General features: G+C 41.1%; 1 protein-coding gene across 3 annotated transcripts in view; it reads right to left on the minus strand.

The window, feature by feature from the left end:
• The window catches only part of tsnare1 (T-SNARE Domain Containing 1), a 259,913-nt gene that overhangs the window by 200,576 nt on the left and 46,837 nt on the right, over positions 1–12,500 (minus strand). The window lies entirely within an intron of this gene.

The raw sequence follows: 12,500 nt of genomic DNA on the forward strand, positions 1-12,500 counted from the left end.
ATCACAACTTAAATAGGATTTATATTATATTATTTATATCCAGCAAACAGCACATTTTTTAAAATAATCTACTTTTCTTCCTCAGTTAAAGATTATGTTAAGTACAGCTTACTTATATATATATATATATATATATATATATATATATATATATATATATATATATATATATATACACAATATATATATATATATATATATATATATATATATATATATATATACACACCTGTGTGTTGTAGGAAGAGATTAACTGCTGGGCATTTGCAGAGCTAGATAACACCCGGTGTTATGTAAGTAATTAGTTGTAGTAGCTTCTTCGACAAAGTACCTGAGTTATAATATTCTAAAAGTAACACATAGTGAGTAAGAAACACTACTGTGCTACTATTTCTATGAATATGTGAATCCTTTCCGGTTTGCAAAAACACGTCAGATATTAGCGACACATTTTAGGATCGTCCCATGAAACAAATTGCAAGAGGGATGCTGGTTAAAAACCCTCTCCTACATTTGTGTAGAGGAACAAATAAATGTTGGAAAAAACAAAGACATACACCATAAAACAGTCAATAAAACTAAATATAACAACAAGAAGCCCAACATTGTAACCAACATGATGAGAAGCCAGTAATAAAGACCAGAGTCACACAGAGGTCTTGCTTGGCTAAAACAACAGGGCTTACGTTTAAACGTGCTGAGTGACGCAGACTGCCCAACACGGTCACGGAGCTGATTCCAAAGCCCAGGACCAAATACAGAAAATGCATTCTTGCCCCACAGTTTAAGGCGTATTAGGGACATGCAAAAGCAAGCGGTCAGCAGACCTGCAAGGGTGGGCTGATATGGACAAAGCAGCTCTGATAGGTAGGCAGAGGCAAGGCCATTTCAAACCAATAAAAGGACATTAAACAGACGGCTACCAATGCAAAGAACTCTAAGTGGGCATGCCGTGTTTCCGATCGGCACTGGTCAGAAGCCTCCTGGCTATATTCTGAACCAGTTAAGATGTGCAGCAGAAACTTTAACACCAATCAGAGACGAGTTTGATTAGTCCAGTTGAGAGGTAGTAAAAGAACATGTGACAGATTCAAGAAGCTTTTTGCTCAGGAGGAGTTCAGCTTGGAGATCTGCAGCAAAACAAGACGTCAGTGTAATTCCCTTGAGGAGCCATCCATGGTAAGAGACGGGTCTAGTTTGATGCCAAGGCTACCGGGGCAGCTGGGGCATGAGGACAGAGATGACAAGTCTATTTGCATTTAGGGCAAAGATGGCAGCCTGAATTGTTGTTTCATTCAGGAGTACACAACTCAGTGTCAGCCCCTCCGGGATCTTCTGATAACCACACGTAAACTGAAGAGATGCTTGTGGTTTAAAAGGTAAATACACCTGGGAGTTATCATCATAGAGATGTAATCTACTTATAACCCCTTAAACTATCCCTCAAAGGTAGGACATTTCAGGAGAACAAATGGTGCTTGCACATTAGTGTCGGCACCGCCCCGAAAGGTATCGAACGGCACTGGAATGTGGTTCCACACACAGGTCCAAATTGCGTTTTCCGTGCCAAAGCGACTCTTTTTCTCAGACCTTCTCCCCAGCGGTCAGACTGGGACCGAGGCGAAACTATGGACTGATTGGCCGGCTGAAATTACGCCTACGATCTGCGAGAAGAATGAGCTGAGGGGGGGGGGGGGGGGGGGGTCGCATTGGCCATTCATTTTCATGCTGGATGCTGTTGAGCCTGTAGCACGGAGCTGCCATTCCAGAGCTGTCGTTACGTGTGGGAACAGATGAAAAGAATAGCTTTGTCCGTGTGTGTGTGTGTGCGTGTGTGTGTGTGTGTCTTTGCGTGTGTGTGTGCGCGTGTGTGTGTGTGTCTTTGTGTATGTGTGCGTGTGTGTGTCTTTGTGTAAGTGTGTGTGTGTGTGTGTGTGTGTGTGTGTGTGCGCGCGTGTGTCTTTGTGTAAGTGTGTGTGTGTGTGTGTGTGTGTGTGTGTGTGTGTGTGTGTGTGTGTGCGCGAGCTTATGGTTTGCGAGACCTGTTTGTCAGGTTACACGCCAGCATTATGAAACCAACAGGTTTATGAGACCATTTTTGATGGTCTCGTAATTTGTGACTTTTAAAGTGTTGTAATCTGTGAAAAATATAAAAAGTAAAGATTGTTCATATATTATTACAAACTTTGTAACAGCCATTATCATCTTATTTAGTTATTTCAGCAACTTAACCTTCCTTTTGTGTTTTATAGCCAATTTAAAAATTGGTTTCGTAAACCATATGTGTGTGTTGTGTATAATATCAGAGCCCCCTGCTGGTAGAAAACTGCATAGCAGGGCTGATACAACCGATACAACTTAGCACCTCAGCAGCAGGACTTCTCCTGGCCTAAGACTGACTTCTCGCTAAAAAATATAAATTGCCATAATTTCATCATCAAAGGACACAGAGTCACGAAAATGTTTGTGGTTGTTTGACACCCACTCCTAAACAACAATCAATAATCAGATGATGACGTCATTAAGGCTCCGCCCCCTCACAACAGAAAAGGTCATGTTTACTCTGAAAGCTCCCAATTGTAGCCTTTTGATCTAACCAATATGAATCACTGCCAAATAACAGTTGACATGTTGGGCTCACTTAGCATCCAGTACTGGCAGATGTTGAAAGAGGGCGGGGCTGTGGCAGTATGGCGAATTCAGGCGTAACGCCGTAGCAATACGTTTGCCTCTCATTTCCACATTCCTCAACTTATCTGCAGGAAATTTTGCATGGGTGTGACTAATCTGACCTCAAACAGATATATATGCAAACATCTGGTGGGTGTGGTCTATTTTTTCTAATAGCGCTCCATAGAACCATTGAAACAGTAAGCCCCATGTCATGCTTTTACTGAGGATTATGAAATTTGGTACACATGTGTAGTGTCTGGCAGGTTTCAAAAGAGGGCAGGGCTTAAGGAGTATGGCGAATTTAGGCATCACACCATGGAATTACGTTTGCCTCTAATTTCCTCAATTCACATCTCATCTGTGCAAAACGTAATGTGATTTACTCTAATCCAACCCCAAACAGATAATTACACAAATTTTCCATAGGCATGGCCTAGTTTTAATATAGTGCTCCCTAGGACCATCACAACCAGTGGCGGAGCTTGATATGTGCAACATGTGCGGCCGAACAGGGCGGCAGTCTGGAGGGGGCGGCATTTAATTTCTTTTTTTTTTTTTTTTTTTTTTTTAAATTTTTTTTCTTCCATCAACCGATACATCAACAAAACATAGAAATCACATGTTATTCATAATAATAATAGTGATGAGTGATGATAATAATAATATTTCTGTAATAAAAGCACAACAAAGTCATTGCGTTTATGTTGGGATTTTATTGCGCCCCCTTGTGTCCGCCGCGCCTCTGTAGTGCGCTCTATAGTGCCCTTCATCAGGTGGGGGGCGGAGGGATCTCGGAGAGTGATGATGGAGGGATACGGGTACCGTTTCACATATCACCGCTCACAAACATAATGGAGAAGAAGCGGTCGAAGCCATCTGGTGCCCAATTTCGGAAAAAAAGAAAAGAAGAGGAGGAGAAACGAGGAAAAGATGCAGGTATGCATCTCTTTATTATTTAGTTGGTATTTTTCCCGCCTGTCCCCCAATTTATTGATTAACTAACCTCTCTAATCTGAACGTTTTGCATGGTGCTATGATGATCCCTTCAAATGTCTTGCTAGCTTCTTACGTTGCATGTATTTAGAACTACTTCTAACCGCTAGCTTTTTCTTTGTCAAATGAGCTTTTATGAAAAGCTAAGAGTGGGAAAACCGAAAGGCTGATAACCAAACGCTATCAAATTAAAATGAGTCTTTGAGAATTTTGCTGAAATACATTGATGGCGGGCGGCAGGTCTCGCGCCGGTGTTCTGCGCCATTTGCCTTTCTTTTTGGACTCGGGAAATGACCTACGTATTATTTACCCCACGAAAAACGGAGCGGCAGCGGGCCGCTGGAGGTGCCCTGCTAGTAAGATCCCGTTTAAACTGTAAACTGCCATAACATAAAAACTATAATAGCTAGAGCGGTCTTTTTTTAGCTGAAAGTTGAGACTGTCTCGCCTTTCAGCACTGTACAAGTCGATGATGTCATCGTGTTGCGTTAAGTGTGCTGCACAGCACACCGCGGCTATGTTAACTCACAGTGACCTTGAAGCAGCGTGGGAGAGTTGAAGAATTTAACCAGTTAAAATGGATTCATGGATATTTAATCAATAGTTGTGGCTCCTCTGGTCATTTAGTTCTTTGTGTGCCGGAGACATTTGCTGAATAAGGAAATAAAAACTTAAAATGACAAAAAAATTAGGGAAAAACACTTGTTTTGTATTTTATCAATTATTAATGATGAATAGATTGTTGGTGTTTTAACTTTTGGTAAAGGAAAACACACAATTTCCAGGCAGCCCCAGTCTGGAGAAGTGATGGTGACATCAGCCGTTAAAAATAAATAATAATCTGAGGTTTTTATGAATAATTTGTACTTTTACTTGAGTATTTCTCTAACACCAGTACTTTTACTTGTAAATGAGTAATATTTTAGCAATGTAACAGTACTTGTACTTGAGTACAGATTTTTAGAATTCTTTCCACCACTGCTGAAAACTGTAAATGCTCATTGTAACATGTTAATTAAAATGCTGAAGCAACAGACGTGACATGAAGATTGTATTGTTTGTTTTATGCAACATCAGGAGCCCTACACAGATATTTTGGGATGACATCAGCTGCCACTGAGGAACAGCCATCTACCTCCACTGCTCATACCAGTAGGCCAGTATTTGAACTCGAGGAGGGACAGTCTGCTGGCACCACATCTCCCCAGGAAGATACTTTAGGTGGGTTTTGCACATGTGTGTGTGTCCAGCAAACATTTAGCTATAGACATTTAAATAGTATTTTCACAGAATATGGGAATTGTTCCATATAGCAATGTGGTGAGCAGTGTTGGGAGTAACGCCGTTTAAGTATAACGGCGTTTCCAACGGCGTTCTTTTATAGGTAACGGAATAATCTAATTAATTACTTTTCCCGCCGTTGCAACGCCGTTACCGTTACTGGGGACGGAACGTTGTGCGTTACTATGTGCTTGTCGAACGTTGAGCAGCAGCGTGAGGCTTTCTGACCGCCACACCAGCTGCAGCCAGGGAGAGAGAGGTGTCGGTAACGCACTTACAAACACGATGATGATTGGCCGGGTGGGCGGAGACCCTCAGTGTCTCAGTCGCTGCATTCTGTAGACACAACGGGAATAACTCCGTTTAAAATAACCACGTTAATAAAAAATATTTCTTTCTGTAACGAGCAAACTAATTAATTACGTCTTCTTTTATCAAAACGTTTTTCATACTGATAAGAAAATGTGTGCGTTAAGCAGCGCAGTGTGTTGAAGCTGTCATCATCAGCTGATCAGGAGCTAAAGAGGTAGATGTTTTCATCCAAGTGCGTCACGGCCCGTGAAGAACGAGGAAGACGTGATGAATGTCTACGGCTGCAGACCCCCCGCAGATTTGTTGCTGCAGCAGCGAATCTGCGGGTCTGCAGCCGTGCCCTTAGCATGACAGCGGGACGTCCCGAAGGTCCGCTCACCTGTTCACTGCTCAGATGTCCTGATCTTCTACCTTCCTAGATCATCCAGCTGTAACCTGTTCCTGATCATGTCTTTAGTCCCGCTGTAACACTGATGCATCAGTCTCAGACACTGAGTGTGTGTGTTTACCACCCAGCTTCAGCTCTTCTGTGGTTGGGTCTAACCCAAGTTAGTAAATGTAAGTCCTCCATCAGATTTGTGCCTCTTCTAGTGTCATTTTAAAGGATATTTATTTATTTATTTAACCGTTACTAGATTACCAGCAACAGAAATGCTGCTAAAAACACACAATTATGTGAAGCTGGAAAAATTAGAATGCTGTGCAAAATTACATTTATTTCTGTAATTTAACTAGACTGAGATACCATTTAAAGGCTCGGGAACCTTTACAGGTGTTTCTATTTGCAATTTTAAATTTTAGCTGATTGGGTTTTTGTTAAATATCACACAGTGACCTTTTAGTAGTCTAGATTAGTGTAATGTTCCTATTAGTAGTTCCTCCTGTTAAGTGCTTATTTGTTTAAATTATTCAGGTTTATAAAAACATTTGGACATACATTTTATTATGTTCCAGTCATTAGTCATATATATTTTACTATTGTAGTAATTCTTGCATTCTTTAATGAAAAAAGTAACTAAGTAGTTACTTTTGTTGGTAATTAGTTACTTTTATGATCTTGTAACTCAGTTAGTAACTGAGTTACTTTTTTGACAAAGTAATCAGTAACTATAACTAATTACTTTTTTAAAGTAACGTTCCCAACACTGGTGGTGAGTTATGCTTCCATTTTCTGTCAATAGAGAGACCTACCAGTATATGTGAACTTGATGAGGGACAGCCAGCTGCCACATCTCCCCAACAAGATATGTCAGGTAAGTTTTGCACAAGTGTGTGTGTGTGTGTGTGTGTCCTGCAAACATTAGAGAAATTTCAATGTCACATATTGTATTTTAATAGAATATGTGAAATGGTCCACATAGCAATGTGTTGAGTTACGCTTCTGTTTTCTGTCAATAGAGAAGCCTGAACGATCAACCAATGGGTCCCATTGAAGGTGATGATGAGCCTCTTTCTTCAGACCCAGCCAAGTGGCCATCACCAATTACCGACAGCATACGCACAGAGCTAGTTCGAGGAGGACCTACCAAGGTGCCAACTACTTTCATATTTTCCAGGAATGAAGGCGATGGCAGGTGTTGCCATCATCACTATTTCAGTAGAACTTTGACAAGTGGTGAGAAGGTGGCCAGGAGCTGGATGTTGTATTCAGTTAGCAAACGTTGTTATATATAATACACTCCACGCAATTTGAAACAAAGTTGTAGGTGTAATTTTTTTTTCTTGTGTGTGTGTGTGTGTGTGTGTGTGTGGGGGGGGGGGGGGGGGCGTCACGGGGGATCTCGCACAGGGCGCCATTTAGGCCAGCTCCGCCTCTGATCACAACAGTCAGCTCTATGTCATGCTTCGACTGAGGATTATGAAATTTGGTACATTCATGACGTGTCTTGAGACTTACAAAAAAGTCTCCTGAAACCATGTTTCAAAACCAACAGGAAGTTGATCATTTTGGTCAGATGATGCCATTTTGTCATTTTTACACATATATTTTAACTAACTTGTCCTAGGGCTTTAGGCCTATGACCTAAAATTGATAAGTCATTGGGAATCAAAAGTTGTCTAAATAGTTTTCAAAAGGACTAATGGTGTAGTTTGGGCTTAGTCTCAAATATTGATCTTTTTACATTAAAGCCCTTGGTTTATTAACGTGCAGACACATGATCAGAGCTATATCCAACTTAGTGTGTGTCATCACAAATCTCAAGACGATGACAGTGTCATTTCCTGCCATCACCAAAGCCACTACCCCTAACAACAAGTATATGGTTTTACTCTAAAAGGTCCACCTTTGACCCTTTGTGTAGAATCAACATGAGACACTGCCCAATGACAGAAGACACACTGGTGTAATGCATCATTCAGTACTGAGATATTTCAAGACAGAATGGGGTTGTGATGGCACGGCAAAATCGAATTGCAAGCCGTGGCCTTACAATTGGCTGTAATTTCATCATACACACTGATTTTCACCAAATTAAACACAACAGATGTTACAGCCTCTCAAAGAAATATTCAAATTCAAATTTTATTTGTCACATACACATTCATACACAGTACGAAATGCAGTGAAATGCCTTGCACAACTGCTCGTGATGGGCAAATGTTTGCAAATTGTTGGTAATTAAAGTCTTAATGTTGCCATAGAGCCCCTTGCATGCATTCATCTCTTTAATAACTTCTACAAAAAAGGGCATAATATGTCAGTATGACTTTCTTGTTTAATCCTTGTAGCTGTGTTGAGTGTTAACTTGGCAAGGTTTGTACACTCTGTGAGCCCCTAGCTGCCTTTTATACACAACAAGCTATCAACAAGCTACCCTATCCAATCATGATACCATTTAAACATAGTTATTGTACCATAAATAAGTCTGAAATACTCACTCAAAAATGGAACCACAATTAGCCACCTCCTCTACATAGATGACATAAAACTGTATATCAAGAGAGAGCAAGACATTGACTCACTGATCCACACCACCAGGATCTACAGCACTGATATTGGAATGTCATCTGGACTTGAGAAGTGTGGTCGAATGTTGACAAAGGAAGGGAAGATAATAGATACAGGAGGGGTCTCACTCCCAGAAGGAACAAAATCAGACCTCGAGGACAGCTACAAATTCCTTGGTGTCCAGCAAGCAAATGGCAACCTCAATGAGGCTGAAAGGAAATAAGCCATAACCAAATACTTAAAACAAATAAGGCAAGTCCTAAGAAATCAGCTCAAGGGCAAGAACAAGATTTGGGAAATAAACAGCTACGCCCTGCTATTAATCAGATATCTGTCAGGAATAATGAGCTGGCCAAAAGAAAAAATACAGACCACAGATGTTAAGACACAAAAGCTCCTAACCATGCATGGACCATTCCACCCCATATCCAGCACCCTGAAACGGTATGCTAGCAGTAAGGAAGGAGTCAGAGGACTAGCTAGTGTGAGAGCTACGATCCAAGATACAACAGCCAAGATCTTTAAGTACCATCAAGGATAAGACCTCTACAGATGACATGCTCAGTGAATGTCACAGACAATGGCAAACAGAGGAGCAGGAGCTGGAAATACTATTGTGGAAGGACACCCCTACATGTGATGTACCACCGACAGGACATAGGACAACTAAGACAACCAAAACTGAGATTTAGGTAGCATGAGGTTGAGGTTTCTGAACAGAAACATTAGTGGAAATGTTAGCTTTACCCATCCACTCTTCTGAATAAAGATTTCTGAAGTTTATCCTGGAATATGCCCGTCTCTCTCTGAGTTAAATGGTCACAGGAACAAGTGCTCGATTGACCACTGGTAATTCTGAGGCCTTGACTCCCCCCAAAAACCTCTATTTCCTCTTTGATTCCTTGATATTTTGAATGTTATATATAAATGTGTATACTGGTCTCATAATGTTTAAATGTCCCCTTAAACCATGAAACAGTCAGAATTGTATATTTTTGTGAACAGACCTCAAAAACCCTAATTGTCTCCATAAACCACCAGGTTGTCAAGTCCTCATAAGTCTGTGGAAATTCATATGTGAAATGTATGTTTGTTCTGATATGTTTTTCTTGTTTTTGAAGTGAGACTTTTCTTTTATGGGTAAAATCAAAATTTTTGACATACTTTTCGTGTTCATCAGATGCAGGGAAAGGTTTGTCCTCATAAACCACCAAAACCATATTGCACGTGTGTGTGTGTGTGTGTGTGTGTGTGTGTTGCCCAAGAATATGTGGACACACACAGCAAATTAATAAAATTTTGTGGTCCAGGGTCTCCAAAAGCAGCACCAGCTTATGTCGACCTTTTGTTTACCTTATGGAGCGGATTTTCCCGCGTGTATTAAGCACCGCCCAGAGGCTCGGGGATTTGCGCATTCCTGAGAAGTCCCTTGGATTTATATGTGAACACTACACTGCCCGTACCAGCCCAAACTCACGCCATCCAGCCCAACCAAACCCCGACCGTGCCGATGCTAATGTGTAAGCGCCAAAAGGTCCCAAAACAAAACCCTGAGGGACACCCACTGCAAAGGTGCAGGTGATAACGTACAGTCATCAAACATCATCTTAAAAGTACGCTTGTGGATTGTCTGTCAACTTCTTGCATTATAATCCATGACACATCCACGTTTTTCAATAATCTGTCAGATTAACGTTGATCTCTGCGGCTGCCTGCTTCCTAGAAAATGTAGGACGCGTGATTAAAGTCCCTCAAACGTCACATCCTCCTAAGAGGCTTATTAGAACATATTTTGCTTATCACATGAAGTAAATTTGATATAACAGTAATTTGTTAAAATACTGAAATAATATGTGACATGACTGATGATAGAAGAAGAAGAAGAACAAGATGAAGAAGAAGAAGAAGAAGAAGAAGAAGAAGAAGAAGAAGAAGAAGAAGAAAATATCATATCTATAGCGCCTCTCAAGATAAAAATACCATTATTAAACCATCAAGTAGAGTACTTTGGTGTATTTAAGACCTGAAATAATGCATTTCAACAATAAACTGTTATTTTTGATTTTTTCATTGCTTTAAAGCAGTCAAGACATTAATAAATTCTCTTTAGATAAAACATCCGTTGTATAAAACAGAATCTGATTGTAATTAAACTGTAAAGTGAGAAAATTATTCGATGAGCCAAAATAAGATTATTTTTATTAACGTATAAAAAGTCCTGTCTTCTGAAGGAGATGTCCTGTGACTTCCTGCAGATAAGGAAGTCAGGAGATGGAATTTTACGATGGCTTTTCTCCCAGTGGCGAGGTTGTGAGCAGTTGATGTTTTGGTCTGGAAACCAGACAGTTAACCTTAGGCACGCTGATGAAGCTGGCTGGGGACGGTGTCATAATTCCATGGCTTCTCTGATGCTACATGTCCCCCACTTCCAGGTGAACTTTTGGAATGGTCAAGGCGCGGACAAGGAAGTGTGCTGCTGGTCTCCATTGGACTGGGGGTGAGGTGGCGGTCAGACAAAACGGACAGCAAAGTACTTTTGCTTTGAAACATTTTAGATAATGTTGTGGAGTAGAAAGCAGTAGTAAGAGTAGTAAGTGGTGCTGATGCTTTAACTCACCAGAGCCATGAAGAATGATGGTGACCACCTCACCTGAGTGAAGGAACAATGTCTAGCGTGATGACCAGGAAACAGATCTGTGTCCAGTGAGGCGTCGCCCAGTACAGTTGGTCCTCTAGGAGCTCTGTGACTCTCTGGGCATCACGTGTCTTTCTGTTGTCTCAAATGTGTCTTCACAACTTTCACTCTGGTTTTAACCATCAGGCTTAAGCATACCTATTAGAACAAACATGCCATGTGTGTTTGTGTAGCGCCCAGCAACGGTCAGTTTAGGTACGCACAATAACTTTCTTTCCCAAGGTCCCATCTGTCTGCCTCCACAGAACAACTCCAGCTCGAATCTGTTGCTAAATTCAAGAATGATTTACTAAATCTATGTGAACTTCTTCTATGACTTATAATCTAGACAATCATTAGATAAACATTTGTTTTTTACTACTTATAATAATTATTGTATAATGAAATGCTTCATTAATCTGTGCTCACTGAATGGATGTTATATTATGCGTGTGTACTAGAACCATGTTGTGACGACAAGGTCCTCACATCTGCACCCACATAATAACAAGTACGGTTAAGGTAGACTACAACACATAACTTGCCCTTTTTACCAGTCAGAACATCCGATATCAAAGATGGCGTGTTTCTGAGTTGTCTTGGTAAAACATCTCCAAACTTGTCAGCCTCTGATTGGCTGTGCAACTCATAACAGCTGAACCTTAAACCTGGATCCTCCTGAGTGATTCGCCAGTTCTAGAGAATCGCTCAGACCGGCCGTCTGTAGCAAAACCTCTTTAACCATCAAAGATTTTGACACGTCGTCAAAACCTTTGTAGCGTTAGGAAGCATGATGGTCTGCCCTTAACAGCTGCCCCTTCACACAGTAACACCGCCAAGGTCGGACGCTTGGTTCAGTATGTTTACATTCCAGGAGAAGAGACAGAAGAACAGAAGAAGAACGCTTTTCATGGATTAATCAAAGTACTTTATTTGTGATAAGCTAATCAAAGCATTTGTTGATCATTAATAATCAGGTGAATGATCTGTGAAATAAAGATGTCATGAGTTATGTGTTTAAATGAATAAACAGGGCTGCCCAGACACACTGATATGCATTACCATGGAAACGCATGACACATTGTTTTCAACCAATCAGAACTTTCGATCAACAAATGCTTTGATTAGCTTATCACAAATAAAGTACTTTGATTAATCCATGAAAAGCATTCTTCTTCTGTTCTTCTGTCTCTTCTCCTGGAATGTAAACATACTGAACCAAGCGTCCGACCTTGGCGGTGTTACTGTGTGAAGGGGCAGCTGTTAAGGGCAGACCATCATGCTTCCTAACGCTACACCTTCTTGCACCTGCGAAGCTGATGAGCCAACACTTCCTGCAGAACAAAGCCGATACCGTTAGACTCCTTAAGAGTCCGCCAGACGCACGGTTCCATCCAGCTGTTGTGACCCGAGACACCTCTGGACTGAAGAGTCGGTACCACGGTATTCTACAGCCCTCCGGTGCCAGAGGTCCGCTGACCCCTGAGACTTTCGGATCCACCAAGAGGGTCTCTCCAAAACGGGTGAAGTAGACATGACAGATTGTGTCTGGATGTTCTTCTGAACGATAACCACTTCATAGTTTAGAGCAAACCAAATTCTTTTTCATCCGGAGAC

Source organism: Nothobranchius furzeri, chromosome 5 (genome assembly GCF_043380555.1).
Source record: "Nothobranchius furzeri strain GRZ-AD chromosome 5, NfurGRZ-RIMD1, whole genome shotgun sequence".
Taxonomy (NCBI): Eukaryota; Metazoa; Chordata; class Actinopteri; order Cyprinodontiformes; family Nothobranchiidae; genus Nothobranchius; species Nothobranchius furzeri.